The 16,466-nt window shown below is 35.8% G+C and overlaps 1 pseudogene; it reads left to right on the forward strand.

Annotated features, from left to right (window-relative positions):
- The first annotated feature begins 756 nt into the window (after nucleotides 1-756).
- LOC149145959 (UDP-glucuronic acid decarboxylase 4 pseudogene) lies at nucleotides 757-8,021 on the forward strand (annotated as a pseudogene).
- The last annotated feature ends 8,445 nt before the right edge of the window (nucleotides 8,022-16,466 follow it).

Genomic DNA, 16,466 nt, shown 5'->3' on the forward strand with positions numbered 1-16,466 from the left:
CAATCGCGCCATTTGGCGGGGTTTTGAGAGCGATAGTCGCACCAAAGTGCCAGAAAGTGCTATTGGCGTGGAAAATCAAGCCTTATTCACACCTTAGCACGCCGATTTTTTTTTTGGCGTGGGTATTTCGCTGTCGAGAAGCGGCAGCCTCTTTCTCTGGTGAAAATCTGCATATTCTTGCAGATCAGCCTTGCCCGGTGGTGGCACTTTGAAATTTCAGATTTGTTCGGTGGCAGCAAATCAGAGTTGCCCGGTGGTGGTGCATTGAAGTTCCTGATCTACTCAGTGGCAGAATATCGGAGTTTCCCGGTGGTGGTGCATTGGAGTTCCTGATCTACTCGGTGGCAACAGATCGGATTTGCCCAGTGGTGGTGCATTGGAGTTCCTGATCTCTTCAGTGGTAGCAGATCGGATTTGGTCGGTGGTGGCGCATTGGAGTTCCTGATCTGTTTGGTGGCAGCAGATCAGACTTGCCCGGTGGTGGCGCATTGGAGTTACTGATCTGTTCGGTGGCAGCAGATCAGACTTTCCCGGTGGTGGCGCATTGGAGTTCCTGATCTATTCTGTGGTAGCAGATCAGATTTGTCGGGTGGTGGCACATTGGAGTTCCTAATCTATTCGGTGATAGCAGATCGGATTTGCCCAGTGGTGGCGCATTGGAATTCCTGATCTGTTTGGTGGCAGCAGATCGGACTTGCCCGGTGGTGGCTCATTGAAGATTATTCATCAGAGGATCAGAAATTTTATCAGTTCAATATGAATAACAGTGATGAGTACTCTCTTAAGCCAGAAAAGACGTGGTCTATTATCAGGCCAGTAGATTATTTTCTCATGGAGCAGCGGTTGCTGTTTATTTTGATAGGAATTTCCATCGTATCGAATTTCTTTATCCTTCAGCCTGTGATTTTGGCTTGTAATGTTAACGAAAATGGAAGGTTTGTGCCCGACAAACCTCATCGGGTTGTTTATGAGACTCCTATTTCTCGGTTTGCTCAGTATCATTCGGGTTCGATGGTGAATTCGGGGGCTAAAGTGCCCCTAGGTTTGAAGAGAAAGTCCCTGTGAGTTGTCGTGATGGGTGGAGCTAGCTTTGTTGGCAGTCATCTACTTGACAGGCTCATGGCAGGAGGCGACAGTGTTATTGTTGTCAACAATTTCTTCACACGAAGGAAGGAGAATGTTTTGCATCATTTTGGCAATCCGAGGTTTGAACGGATAAGGCATGATGTTGTGGAACCCTTATTGTTGGAGAGTGATCAGATCTACCATTTGGCTTGCCCCGCTTCCCTTGTGCATTACAAACACAATCCTGTGAAGACTATCAAAACTAATGATGTGGGAATCTTGAACATATCCAAACTTGCCAAGCGTGTTGGGGCAAATGTTGAGGTTTAGATTGCTCGAATTTTCAATACATACGGTCCGCGAATGTGCCGTGATGATGGTCGGGTTGCAAGTAATTTTGTTGCTCAGGCTTTGCGCAAGGAGCCTTTGACAGTCTATGGAAATGGGAAACAGACACGGAGCTTCCAGTTCGTTTCTGATCTGGTTGAAGGCCTTATGTGACTTATGGAGGGCGAACATGTTGGTCCTTTCAATCTTGGGAATCCTAGGGAATTTACAATGTTAGAACTAGAACAGGTTGAAGAAGGAAAGGATGACTCTAACAGTGATTGGGACATTCCATTGCTAATGGAAGAAAATAGTGAGGAAGATGAAGAGCAGGAGCAAAAACAAGAAGAAGAAGTAATAGGAAATGTAATCAATAATGCAAGCCCAGAAAGGCTCAAATAGATAGATTTGAGGTAAGTCCCCTACCAAGGAGATCAAGTAGGAATACTTGATTACCTTCTAAATTGAAAGACTATGCATTAATGTCAAAGTTTTTAAACATTGTAGAACCTACAAATTATGAGGAAGCAGGTAAATCTGATGCATGGAGCATTGCAATGTATGAGAAAATAGAATCAATAAATAGGAACCATACTTGGGATTTGATTGAATTGCCTGAAGGTAAAACCCCCATAGGATGCAAATGGCTGTATAAACCAAAAATAAATGCATATGGGAGTATAGAGAAATTTAAAGCTAGACTGGTAGGAAAGGGTTACTCACAGCAAGAAGGAATAGATTTCGATGACACCTTTGCTCCTGTAGCCAAATTAAACACCATTAGAATGTTAATTTCCTTAGCAACAAAACACAAATGGCAGCTACACCAGCTAGATTTCAAGTCTGCATTTTTGAATGGTGACTTGAAGGAGGAAATTTATTTAGTACAACATGAAGGTTTTGTGAAAAAGGGGCAGGAACATCTTGTGTGTAATTTGAAAAAGGTATTTTATGGTTTAAAACAGGCACCCAGGTCATGGTATGAGAAAATTGACTCATTTTTTGTACAGCATGGCTTTCATAGGAGCTTGAATTATCCAAATCTATATACCAAGTTTAAGAAACAGAGGCAAATTATTTTGATTTCTTTGTATGTAGATGATATGATCATAACAGGGAATTCTAACAATCTGATCAAAGAAATCATATGTAACAAGTGTATGAGATGGAAAGACTCTGGACAAACCTTTCTTAATCAAGGAAGTAAGAAAGGAGCAGTGCAGATCAGCAGCAACACCATTACAACAGAGCTTAAAGTTGAGTAGTGACGATGGTACTAAAGAGGTGGATGTAACCATGTACAGATAACTAGTTGGTAGTTTGATATATCTGACTACAACTAGACCAGATTTGGCACACTCTGTTAGTGTGTTGAGCCAGTTCATCTCAAAACCACTCGAAAGTCGCTGGGTCGCACCAAAAAGTGTGTTGAGGTATCTTAGTGGTACTAGTAATTATGGCATTTTGCACACTGACACTTCTGACGTTATCCTAGTAGGTTTTTCAGATTCCGATTAGGCAGGTAACTTGGATGATCGAAGATCTATCACAGGTTACGCATTCAACATTGGATTCGGGGTCATAGCATGGAGCAGCAAAAAGCAGAGCACTGTAGCTTTGCTTCATCGAGAGAAACTACTGTCAAAAGAGATATGTGTTAAAAATTGTAAAACTTGTGATAACATGGCTGATATTTTTACTAAGCCTCTTGGGCGTGTAAAGTTTGAATTGTTTAGAGGGATGCTAGGAGTTCAGGATAATCCTTTCTCCATTAAGGGGGGGATTTGAAAATAATTAATATTATTTTGTATTAATGGAGAAATGGTTAAACAAGTTGTAACGTATCTCCTTAGTTTAGGATTTGTTCCTAGAGTGTAGGAGTTTGGTTGCAACTTCCTGATCTCTAGTAATGTACTTAATGATGTAATTGCTCATTTGATGAATATGTAGAATGTACAGAGAGAGTTCTCTTTGTTTGAGTGCAGTCTCCAGGTGCGGTACTCACCTGCGAGCTGTAACTCCTTTTTCAATTCAAGTCTGATTTTTATCATAGAGTAACGTAGATGACGATGTAACACGTAAGGTTTCATAAGACAAAAAACAAGTTTACCCCACATTCTTATATGCACAAGGTTATCACATGCAAAATTCAAAGTTGACAAGGAACAGTTTGTCATCGATAATGGAATTTTCTTTGGTTATTATTGCTAAGATATGCATAGCAATAGAAAATGTTTAAAATTAATACAGGTTACAAAAATATATATTTTTTTAATAATATTTAGGGAAAGGTTATTATTTAATAAATATTGAATTGTTTTATTATTATATTTACAATATTTTTCTATTTTTTTTTGGAATAGAAAAATAAAATTAAATGTGAAAATTCGATTTTATTATTTTTTCACAATTATAATGAATTATATCATTATTATATTTTATAATATAAAGCATGGTACTTATATATTCAATTTTTGCATGTTACTGCTGAAGTCATGTGAAGTTTTAACATTTTCAATCACATTTTCAAACCCTAGTTCCATGTCGTTAACATGTGAGGTAGTACCATTTACGTGTTGTTTGATGTTGCTAAGAGGCAAAAAGATTATGGTTTCTGTAATACTATTTATGTGTTTTTTGATGTTGCTAAGAGGCAAAAAGCCTATGGTTTTCCAACACAATGTGAGGGTGCAAAACTTGAATAGAAGGGCTTTTTTGAATATTTACGTTTTTATAAACACATGTTATAGCGTATATTTTATTAAACACTATAGAAACTATATTATATAGTATCCACTGCTTTATATCAATCATCCTTAATATGGTTGTGTTAGTTTTTATGTGGATACCATTGAAAGAAGAAATGTAGAACAATTGGAGATATGTATTTTGAGTTGAATTCAATCTAATTTATTTCATAAAATTACCTTCAAAGATGATGAAATTGATGCAACTTGTAAATATGGTTATGTAATTTGATTTAGCCACCTCTTAATAGATTCTATTGCCCTCCATTTATGGTGGGAATTTAAGTTTCAATTTTCATGTATTTTGGATCACAAAGGGTTCCTAAATGGATACAATTAAATATGTTACTTTTACTACAACATGATGTGAAAATATTTGGAGTCTAAAAAATGGTAGGAGGGGGGAGTGTCTATGATAGTTTCATCTTTGACTTAGGACCTTGGTCAAGCTTTAATAACGTTATAAAAGAATATATCCTTTTGTATGGTCTTATCCTAGTAAAAGAAGAAAATGCTAGTCATTTATGTTTCTGGAGAATCTTATGATAGTCATCAAAGCAATGCAAGCCAGATCCTAAATGCTTAGACAATCCTTCTAGAAGGAAGTGAATTAATTAATTCCATCACTCAAATAAGGAAGCTCATATACCCTCTCAAATATCCTATTATCACATTAGAATAGATCTTAATGAAGAAGAAAATGGTTGTGATAGTGACATTAGGATAGTTGAGTAGAGGACACATTATCCTTTTTGTAGCAATTGAATAGTCTCCCTACTTATTTTTATTGAATTATTTTTTGGTGATGGGTATAGCTGTTTTGGGCTAGTGGCTTGGTCAAGGCTTTCAAATAGATGAAACTTTACTTTGTTTATTGGTTTTCATAGCCATCTAGTATGTAATTCTCTTCATTTTGGGTGGCCTAGTAGCCATTGTGCTTTAATTTGGTATTCTTTTATATTGAAAGTCACTCACACTAAGAGTATGAATTAGTGTTGTTTGAAAGAGAAGTAAGTTTCAATTCCTTTTTATCAATTTACCTTTGCCTTGGTTACTTTCTCACTACATTCCTTTTGGGCATAGTCCCACATAGTAATTATAATGAAGATAGGGTGTGAGATGAATAATGAAATTATAATGAAGGCTAGGTGTCAATTACTCGAAAGGAAATGTTCTTGTACTATGGTTTCAGAACCTATCAATACTAAATTGTTTTGTTTTCTAGGTAAGAGACAACAATTTATTTGGACAATAATATTTTTGTTTATTTTATTCGTTCTGAATTTTGGATGTAGAGAAGGTTCAATAAAAGTTTTCATGTTTCGAAAAAAGCTTATAACACTTCTACCACAAATTTAGTTTTTTACATAACTTTACTATGTAGAATTAGTTAGCATAGAGAAAAGGGATGTGCAATACTTTCAAAGAATATTGAGAAGACATGAGGATCTTATCCAGTCAAATAGAAGCATGTTCTTTTATGTGACGTTTAAAGATAATGAAAGTGAATATCTCTACTACTTTTAGAAAAGTGACCTTATGAGTTTATTAATTTAGCTAAAGAAAAAGATTTATATCCTTGATTTGGAATGCAATATGATGTATAATATGTCTCTTAATCTTCAAAATAATATTCTATCTACAATTTTTTCTTAATCTTCAAAAGTATACTCTATCTAAATTTTTCACTCATATGGTTTTAGAGAATTCAACCAATGTTGAGCTTATACAAGAGGAGATAGTCCATGAGATAAAAGATCCAATGAAGTTAAAAAAAGCTCCCATTAAATTAATTTAATGATGATTAAGAAAACTATGTTCATTATTTTTTTTTTCACATTTCTATATTATAATGTGCCTAAATGTTTTTAAAAAAGCTAACTGTAAATTAATTTAAAGTATATATTTCTTAAATTACAGTATATATTTCTTAAATTATTATAGTGTTCCTGCAATGATCTTCGTTACAATATTATATTACTGGTTTCTATCGGAACTTGTAATAAAAACTTTATTTCGATTGGAAAAATTAATAAAATTAATAACAATCAAAACTTCCTAGTGTCCTCTAATCATAATGAAAAAAACAATGAAAAGTTAAAGATAGTATTAAATCTTTCTGGACAAGATATACTCTACATGTGAGTAGTAAAATGCAGCGCAAAAACAAAAACCATGAGAAGTTAATACTTAAAGCTTTCTGGACCAGATATACTCTACGTGTGAGTAGTAAAATGCAACGAAAAACAAAAGCCATGAGAAGTTAATACTTAAAGCTTTCTGGACCAGATATGCTCTACGTGTGAGTAGGAAAATGCAACGAAGAAACATCAGAATTACAACAAAAGAAAAAGCTTAAAAACCGAAGTTCAGATGCCATGTGTTGGTTTGATAAGTACAAAATCAGAATTACAACAAAAGCAAAAGCTTTAAAAACCAAAGTTAAGATGCCATGTGTTGGTTTGACGAGTACAAAATCAGAATTACGACAAAAGCAAAAGTTTTAAAAACCAAAGTTACGATGCGATGTGTTGGTTCAATTTTACTTATCAATCTTGCACGCATATAGAGAGGGAATGAATGGCCAACGAAAAGGTGTGGTTTCAAGTAGAAGAGGTCACAATTTTGTTTGCATGGCTAATTTTTAGTAGCTGGAATTTGATTGAGAAATTATTTAAAAATTTTGATTGTGGAATTATTTAAATCAATTTTTCAATGGTAAAAATAGATTCAATATTGTCAAGAGTTGTTTTTAGAATATTGAAATTCTTGAAACTTACCATTATAACTTAAAATGTCAAAAATTTCTGCTAAACTTTCATAAATTTATGGAGAAAGTGTTATTATATTCCATCAAAAACCTAAACAATTTCGACTACCCACGGTGTTAGACCAACCACCATATAAACATTGGAAAAAAACTTAATCCTTACCATATTTTAATTAGAGATGCCTGTAAACTTATTTTCTTCAATACGCACGCATACATGGAAGCACAAGCGTTCTTGGGCCGCTAGGGCAAAGGGTGGTTCATAACTTTTTAAAGGACCATGATGTGAAGGGAAAGCCAATTAACTACATGGGAGAGTTGTTGAGATTTTCGGTTTTAATAAAATAGGGAAAAATCTCAGTAGGTGACAACAATCAGATTGTGTTGCTATATTAGCTCTATTTTGTTGGGAGAGAGTTAATGCATCTTATATTTGTTGTAAGAGGATTTATGAGGCAGTTATATTCTCTTAGCTATAAAACAGGTGTCCATACGGATTGGGATGTGTGTGAGAGTTTGTGAGGAACTTGATTATCTTGTAATCTCCTGTTTTGATAATAAAGATCGTCGATGCCTATGTTTGGTGGACGTAGCCCAGAATGGTTGGGTGAACCACGTTAATGTTCTGTGTCTTTTGTATGATTGTATATGTTGTTGTTGTCTCTTGTTTTTGTTGCGCACTGTTGGCTCCAACAAGTGGTATCAGAGCATGTTAGAGGAGCGGCGCAGTGGAGGAGTGGCGGGCTCAAGCTTGCTGGAGGTGCGAGGAATATGTATGCGTTGGCTCAGCGTTCACAAAGCAACGACTGGATGTGACATTGATCTGCTGCGTGGGACAGACACCGGGCAACGTTGAAATGTTAGCAATTGCGCTGCTGGAATGGTGGTGCTGGAGGTGCCTGTGCGTTGGATCAGGAAGCATGCGATGGTTTTACAGTGCGGTGGTTTATAGTGCTCGTGGCTGTGCTGGTGGGTTTGAAATAATCAAACGTGCGGTGGTTTTTTATAGCGCTGTGTGTGTTTTCCAGCAATCGCCCCGACCTTTGTATATTGCGGTGGAAGCGTGGTTGAGCTGGCGTGTTTGGCGTATTACGTTGGAGGATTTACGCTAGAGTTTTTACGCGTGTTATGCTGGAGTGTTGTGTTGTTTTTTTTTTCTCTAAGTTTTTTGATTGGCGTGGATTATTATAACACAGTAGCGCCAATAAACAGAAAGGCGCCGATAAGGCTATATTAAGGGCGCCAGTGTGCCAATTTCCTAATTAGCGCGGAAAAGGGCGCTAGTGCGCCAATTTCCTAATTAGCGCGGATTCGAAGGGGATAGACGCGCCATTTTTCTTACTCTAAGCGTTTTTGCTGCCGGCGCGGATTTGCTGGAGTGACGATAGCGCCAACGCGCCAACTGTGTTGGTAAAATTTGCTACTCGTTTTTAAATTGTAATTTGCAATTCAAACAGCAAAGGGATTTGGTACAGTAAGGCATAGGCATTTTTTATATATTAACTTCTTGTATTTAAAAGTTGGATTTGGAGATTGTTTGTTTTAAACGAGATGGCGAAAACTCAGAGTGCCCGGTTTGAAATCGAGAAGTTTAATGGCAGAAATAACTTTGAGATCTGGAAGGTAAAAATGCATGATTTCCTGGTACAACAAGGCGTGGCAAAGGCGCTGTCGACAAGATCCAAACTGCCTTACCCTGTGACAGATGATGAATGGAATGAATTGGATGGAAGAGCCTTGAGCGGTATTCGACTATGTTTGGCTGAGGATGTTTTGTTTAACATCGTGTTAGAGAAAACTGCTGCTGGTTTGTGGACGAAGTTGAAGAAGCTGTATATGACAAAATCCTTGACAAATCGGATTCTCCTGAAGCGGCAGCTATACAGTTTGCGAATGAAGGAAGGTACTTCAATTACTGATCATTTGAATGCTTTTAATACTCTACTGGTACAATTAGAAAGCATAGAAGTAAAATTTGAATCCAAGGATAAAGCCATAACTTTATTGTGCTCGTTGCCCGAGTCGTGGGATCATTTTGTTACTTCTATAAGTCTTAGTTCATCCGAAACCATTGAATTTGATGATGTCGTCGGAGCTTTGTTGTCCGAGGAGACCAGGAAGCGATCGAATGCTGACACCTCTACATCAGAGGCAATGATGGCTAGAGGTCGTTCTAGAGAAAGACGCTCTGGTAAGCACAGCGATTCGTGTTCAAAGTCGAAAGGAAAGAAGAGTAAAGTAAAGTGCTGGTTTTGTGGAAAAGCGGGGCACTTGAAGAAGGATTGCTGGAAGCGACAACAAACCTCTAAAGAAGCTTCATCGACATAGAAGAAGGAAGCAAACACGACTGATACAGGTTCGGCATCTGGTCCAGGTATGAGTGACGAAGTCTTATCAGTTAATTTGTGAAATCATGATCAACATTGGTTGTTAGATTCCGGTGCATCAAACCACATGTGTATTCATAGAAAATGGTTTAAGACGTATAGATCAGTTAATGATGGAGTCGTGTACATGGGTAATGATGTCACATCTAATTTTGTGGGAGTAGGGAGTATACAGTTGCAAATGTTTGATGGGACAACCAAATTGTTAACTGATGTAAGACATGTACCAGATGTAAGGAAGAATCTAATTTCACTAGGCGCACTTGACACAAATGGATATAAAACTGTAATTCAAGGTGGAGTAATGAAAATTTACAAAGGTATTTTACTAGTAATGAAAGCTAAGAAAGTAGGAAATCTGTTTCAGTTAGAAGGAAGAACAGGGTCAGTTCATGTGTCTACAGTGTCTGAACATGACAGTAGTTCCATTCACCTATGGCATGAAAGGTTGGGCCATATGAGCGAAAGAGGGTTAAATATTTTGGCTGATCGCAAGTTACTTCCTAATCTAAGGTCTGGAAAGTTAAATTTCTGTAAACATTGTCCATTTGGCAAACAAAGTAAGCAAAAGTTTAAAACAGACAAAGATATTAGTAAATGAATACTTGATTATATCCATTCAGATGTTTGGGGTCCAGCACCTACAACCTCGTATGGTGGCTCGTCATATTTTGTATCATTTATTGATGACCTTTCTAGGAAAGTGTGGGTCTACATGTTGGAAAGGAACTCTGATGTTTTTATAGTTTTCAAGCAGTTTAGAGCATTGGTAGAAAACATCACTGGTAGAACTATAAAATGTTTAAGAACTGATAATGGTGGTGAGTTGACCTCCAAGGAGTTTGAAAACTATTGCAAGGATGCAGGGATCGAGAGACATAAGACTACTTTTTATACTCCTCCGCAAAATGGCATTGCTGAACACATGAATATGACTCTTTTGGAGAGAGCAAGGAGTATTCTGAGTAACGTTGGTTTGCAGAAGGAGTTGTGGACAGAAGTAGTGGCTACAGCTTGTTATGTGAGAAATCAGTCACCATCGATAGCGATAGGTTGCAAGATTCCTCAATAGGTATGGAAAGGACACCCTTGTGATTATTCTAAACTCAGATATTTTGTTGTGATGCATATGCTCTAGTGCCTAAACATCAGCGAACTAAATTAGATCCAAAATCAAAAAGGTATATCTTTGTTAGGTATGGTGATGGAACAAAGGGATTTAGATTGTGGGATCCTACTACCCACAAAATCATCATCAACAGAGATGTAAAGTTTGATGAATCCTTTCTTGTACAGTTAGATGTAAATAATAAATTGAAACAGGATGATGTATCTGATTTTCAACACATTTAGTTTGACAGCACTTCTAATGATAGTCATGATGACCATAGTTCATATTCTAGTCATGAATAGTTTTCAGAATCAGATTATGAACAGGGTTCAGATGTAGGTCATGAACAGGTCCCAGATGGTGATCATGAAGAAGTTCCTACAGATGGTAGTCAGCCAATTGTGGAAGCACCCGAAACATCCTGAAGGAGGTCTACAAGAATCAAACGCCCTCCTAGAAGGTATGATGATTATGTTACTTCAGTTGCTTTGACCGCTAACGATGATGAAACTTTGTGTTATTAGGAAGCTGTAGAAGGTTCAAAGAGTGACAAATGGAAAGCAGCCATGAAGGAAGAAATGATGGCCTTAGGTAAGAATGGCACATGGGATCTGGTTGAACTTTCCAAAGGTAGGAAAACTGTGGGATGTAAATGGGTTTTCAAGGTGAAACAGGGTGTGAATGATACAGAGGGCAGATACAAAGCGAGGTTGGTTGCAAAAGGGTTTTCTTAGAAAGCAGGCATAGACTTTCATGAGATATTTTCACCAGTTGTTAAAATAGTTTCAATTCGAATTGTGTTAGCATTAGTCACTTTTCTTGATTTAGAATTACAACAACTAGATGTTAAGACTGCATTTTTACATGGAGATTTAGATGAGGAAATTTATATGGAACAACTGGAAGGGTTTGTTCAGCATCGCAATAAGAAATTTGTCTGCAGGCTCAAGAAATCATTGTATGGTCTGAAGCAGTCGCCTCGACAGTGGTACAAGAAATTTGATTCTTTCATGTTGAGTCAAAAATATATAAGAAGTGAATATGATCATTGTGTTTACTTTAAGAAATTAAGTAATGGCATGTTCGTTATCTTAGTGTTGTATGTTGACGATATGCTTTTAGCAAACAAAAGCATTGAAGAAATCAACAGGTTAAAGACTCAGATGGCAAGGACATTTGATATGAAAGATCTAGGAGCAGCAAGACAAATTTTGGGCATAGAGATTTTCAGAGACATGAGCAATGGTACACTGTGGCTATCACAATAGAAGTATATTGAGAAAATACTTTTGAGGTTTGGTATGAACAATGTGAAGCCTGTGTCAGTCCCTTTAGCTTCCCATTTTAAGCTTTCTTCCAGTTTAAGTCCTAATACAGATGAAGAAAAGGAATATATGTCTCGAATTCCACATGCCAATGTAGTAAGATGTTTGATGTATGCGATGGTTTGTACTCGACCAGATATTTCACATGCAGTTGGGGTTGTCAGCAAGTATATGGCAAATCCGGGTAAAGAACACTGGTCAACAGTGAAACGGGTGCTTCAGTATTTGAGAGGCACAAGTAGTTATTGTATTACTTACAATAAGAGTAGTGAATTTGTTTGCGGGTATGTTGATTCTAATTTTGCAGGTGATTTGGATAAGAGAAGGTCAACTTCAGGGTATGTTTTTACTCTTGCAAGTGGAGCTATTAGCTGGATGTCAAAGCTACAAAACATTGTTGCTTTATCGACTACTGAAGCAGAATACATCGCTGCTTCGCATGCTTGCAAAGAAGCGGTTTCGCTGAAAGGTTTGCTTGGTGAATTTGGTAGGTTACAGGACAACATCAAGTTACTTTGTGATAGTCAAAGTGCAATACATTTGCCTAAGAATTCGGCCTATCATACTAAATCAAAGCATATACCAATAAAGTACCATTTTGTAAGACAGGTTATCACTGAAAGGGGAGTCTCTCTTGAAAAGATGCATACAAAGGAAAACTGTGCAGACATGTTCACGAAACCAGTTTTGTTAGAGAAGCTGCGTTGGTGTTTGGCTTCTCTTGGCTTGCAGAAAAAGTAAATAATAAAGAAACAGGGTATCAGGCTAATTGTTGTCAAGGTGGAGATTGTTGAGATTTTCGGTTTTAATAAAATAGGCAAAAATCTCAGTAGGTGACAACAATCAGATTGTGTTGCTATATTAGCTCTATTTTGTTGGGAGAGAGTTAATACATCCTATATTTGTTGTAAGAGGATTTATGAGGCAGTTAGATTCTCTTAGCTATAAAACAGGTGTCCATATGGATTGGGATGTGTGTGAGAGTTTGTGAGGAACTTGATTATCTTGTAATCTCCTATTTTGAGAATAAAGATTGCCGATGCTTATGTTTGGTGGACGTAGCCCAAAATGGTTGGGTGAACCACATTAATCTTCTGTGTCTTTTGTATGATTGTATATACTGTTGTTGTCTCTTGTTTTTGATGCGCACTGTTGGCTCTAACAAGAACAAGGCAAGAAAATGGAATAGACTAAAATAATAAAATATTGAAAAAATAAATGGAAATAAAAACATTTCATCGCTGGTAGAAAGAATGGATGAATTCGAAACCATTTTATAACGAATGTGTGATGGTTGATGTATGTTCCAAACGATGAGATGGTCAACGTAGTTTAATATCAAATCTATGGATGAGAATGAACTAGGCTGGTGATATGTTCATTGTAGAAATGGTTTTGATGTATGTAAGGTTTTAATATTTTTTAACGAATTAGTTTTTATTTAAAAAAAGTCAAGGAAAAAAAAATTAAAATAATAAAAATGGTTATGATTTCAATAAAACTTTATTTTTTCTAATTTATACCAATTTAATAGTAACTTTATATTAAAAAATTGATTATTACATTTAAGTTTTTATTTTATTAAAGTTCTTACATTATCAGTTTTGAACTTTTATTTGAAAATCCCATTATTATATCTCAGACATCTAATTTATATCGCATTTTATAGTAACTTTAAATTAAAAATAAGATTAACGTATTTCAAGTTTTTATTTTAAAAAGGTTTTTACATTTTCAGTCTCGATCTCTTATTTAAAAATCACATTGTTATATTAGAAACATCTATCATTATTTTAGCTATTGTATTTGTATAATATTTTTTTATTTTTTTATTAATAGAAATTAATTTTTTAGTTTTTTATATTTATATATTATGCTAATGTTATTTTTATTTATTTTTCAATAAAATCTAAACTAGTACTATAAGAATATAGTCTAGTTTTTTTTAGTGCATGCTTTTTATGGAATCATGGTATAGTGAGATACTCTTTGGCTAACCTAGGTTAGTGAAGTTGTTTTTTATTAACACAAATAATCTAACATGGTGTACACAAATAAACACAACAAAAGAGGAGGTCATGTCAAGATGTTTTTACAGGAATCTCGTTAGAGACATATGAATGAGACGATAGATCATTTCACCTTAGATCACTTGGTGTCTTCCATTAATGAAGGATATACTTATGGCTAGTAGTCATCACTCTTCAATGCACAAGTTAATTTTGTAATATTGCTATTTGAAAAAAATATATACATAAAATATTTGGAGAGACAATTAGGTTAGCCAAAGGGTTATTTATACATTCATAACTTCTTCATAAATTTCATTTCCATGTGAAAAATGGGAGTATCACTTACTATGCACAACACTTTAGAGATGACTATAGAGTGTATGAGACAAAACCCACTTATGGAATTTTTCAATCTCTTAGGGGGGAGTATTTATATTTTAGCAGCAATGAAGACTAATACACAAGATGATAAATCTTACTCCAAATTAAAAACTAGATAGAATCAATGTGCACTAAACCTTCAATACTGTATAGCAAAAGAAAAATATCAAGGACCTTAGACTAGCACTTGGTCTTAATTTATGTCAACAAACTACATAGATACATCTAGAAAGAAATTTAGTTTCTCGACATATCTTTATTGCAAGTAGATTAGCATTATGCCATGAACATTGAAGAATGTTTAGACATGAGGGTACGTGTATCTATCAGTACCTCTCATCCTACGATGCTGCCTTCGCGCAGCCCTGCTTGACGTGTGATCCGTGTTATTAACCAATTCCTTACTATTAACCCAATATTAGTTGATCATTCAGTTTATCAGTATGTGTCTAGTTATAATTAACATTGTTCAGCATTCATATAAGTGCGCGCGATAAGGAAAACAATATAATTAAACATGAAATAGCACAAGAATAGATACAAAAGATTTGGAATCAAACTTCTCTTTATTATTCTTCCTCCTTGATTACAGACTCAACTCTACTCTGCGCACTCAGCTATAAGGGTCTGTGCACTTAGCTGCGGACTCTACTAGGCCTCTGCGTACTCAGCCGTAGAGCCTCTTCCTACTACTACAACCAAAAGAACTTAGACCTTTACTCTATGCTCACTATCTTATAGACTCCATTCATTTCCATGTATCTCTCCTTTTTCTTTACAACTTAGATCCTCTCTCTATTTATACAATCCCATAGTCTGCGGACCATGGGTAGGCCAGCCTTAGATTGCAAAACTTAGGGCGGACAACCCTATGACTCAATATACATTTCACGCTCCACGCCCGCAATTTGTGGAGTCTTACAACATTATTTGACTAGAACTTGGGCTTTGAGCCGCAAAACATGCTGTGGGGGGATTCCATGCCCAAAATCTTGTAAGATATGTATGACTTCCCAACATCCATAAAAAATCCATAGCTTAGCAAACATCTACATTTTTTTACCTAGAACTCTGAAAGGGTGAATTTCTCTATCAAGGATAAACACATTCGTAAGGAAACAAAGGCAATATACAACTTTTGCTAGATATTATGTTCATCTACAAGATCATCTTCGCACAAGATTTCCCAAACTTCTCATTAATCCTTGGGTCATGTAATTAACAATCGATCGATAGGAATTGTCTAATACTAAAGTATGAATGCTTAAGACACAATTATCATATGGTTTACATGCGCATTACAATTTTGGTAATAATGGTGTTAGAACACCTAGATATTGTTAGAACAAAATATTATTGCAAAATAAATCAAAACACGCAACACCTGTGAAGGTAGTGGTTGCTCCATCAACAAGAATCCATTAGAAAATATCTCCCATGCACCTAAATAATCACCACCACATTCTAGCCTACATCACACCTAAAGCAAATTGAAGGTTAGAAGATATAATCTAGCTCTAATGGGAAAAATCAAGAAAATATGCAACACCACTCGACTATAGGGTCCTTAAAAATGTAATTCTAATATAATGTCTCTATTTGAGTTGAACCCAATTGAACCCAAATTCTATAGGATTTGTACTTGGGTTTCTATAAGATGCACAAAATGTCTATAAGAATTACATCCAAGTGGCCTTAGAGTTGTCCTCGATTTTCATAATTATAATGGATAGGATTATGTCACAAAGATGCAATATTTGGAGATAAATATAAATGAATTTTCCTTCAGAAGAATGATATTCATACCCATAGGTCTACCATGGAATAAGGAGGAAATGAAGGAAGCTACCCTTCCCATGAAATCCTTCTTCTTAAAATATGAGTAATTTATTAAAGAAAAAATCGGGATTAATATGGAAATCCTATTAGTCCAATGGAATGAGGTTACTTACCATATTTTGAAAAATATATGACGTGAAGGAAAAAATAGTGTGGTTTATTCCCACTATTTTAGGTTACCTCATCAACCTACACATCAAGATTAGCTACTAGCATCCCGATCACTAAGAATGCCTTACCTCCTATTGTAATCATTGAGTGAAATGATTGGGAAATTCAATGTACATAAGGACCAAGAAGTATTAAGCCACCATTGGATACTTAAGATGAAATTTTCTTATACATTAGAAATGATACATCATCCTCTTCCATGGGTTGATTTCATAGGCATGTACATATAGTCCTTCATAGAAATTAAAAGCTCCTTGTAAGAGAAAGTATCCCCTAGAGTAGAAAAAGAAAAAGAGAAGTACATTGCCAACCCCAGACCCTTAAAAGGAGG

The sequence above is a fragment of the Pinus tabuliformis genome, chromosome X (genome assembly GCF_031772625.1).
Source record: "Pinus tabuliformis cultivar Carrire ecotype Pingquan chromosome X, CPIR1, whole genome shotgun sequence".
Taxonomy (NCBI): Eukaryota; Viridiplantae; Streptophyta; class Pinopsida; order Pinales; family Pinaceae; genus Pinus; species Pinus tabuliformis.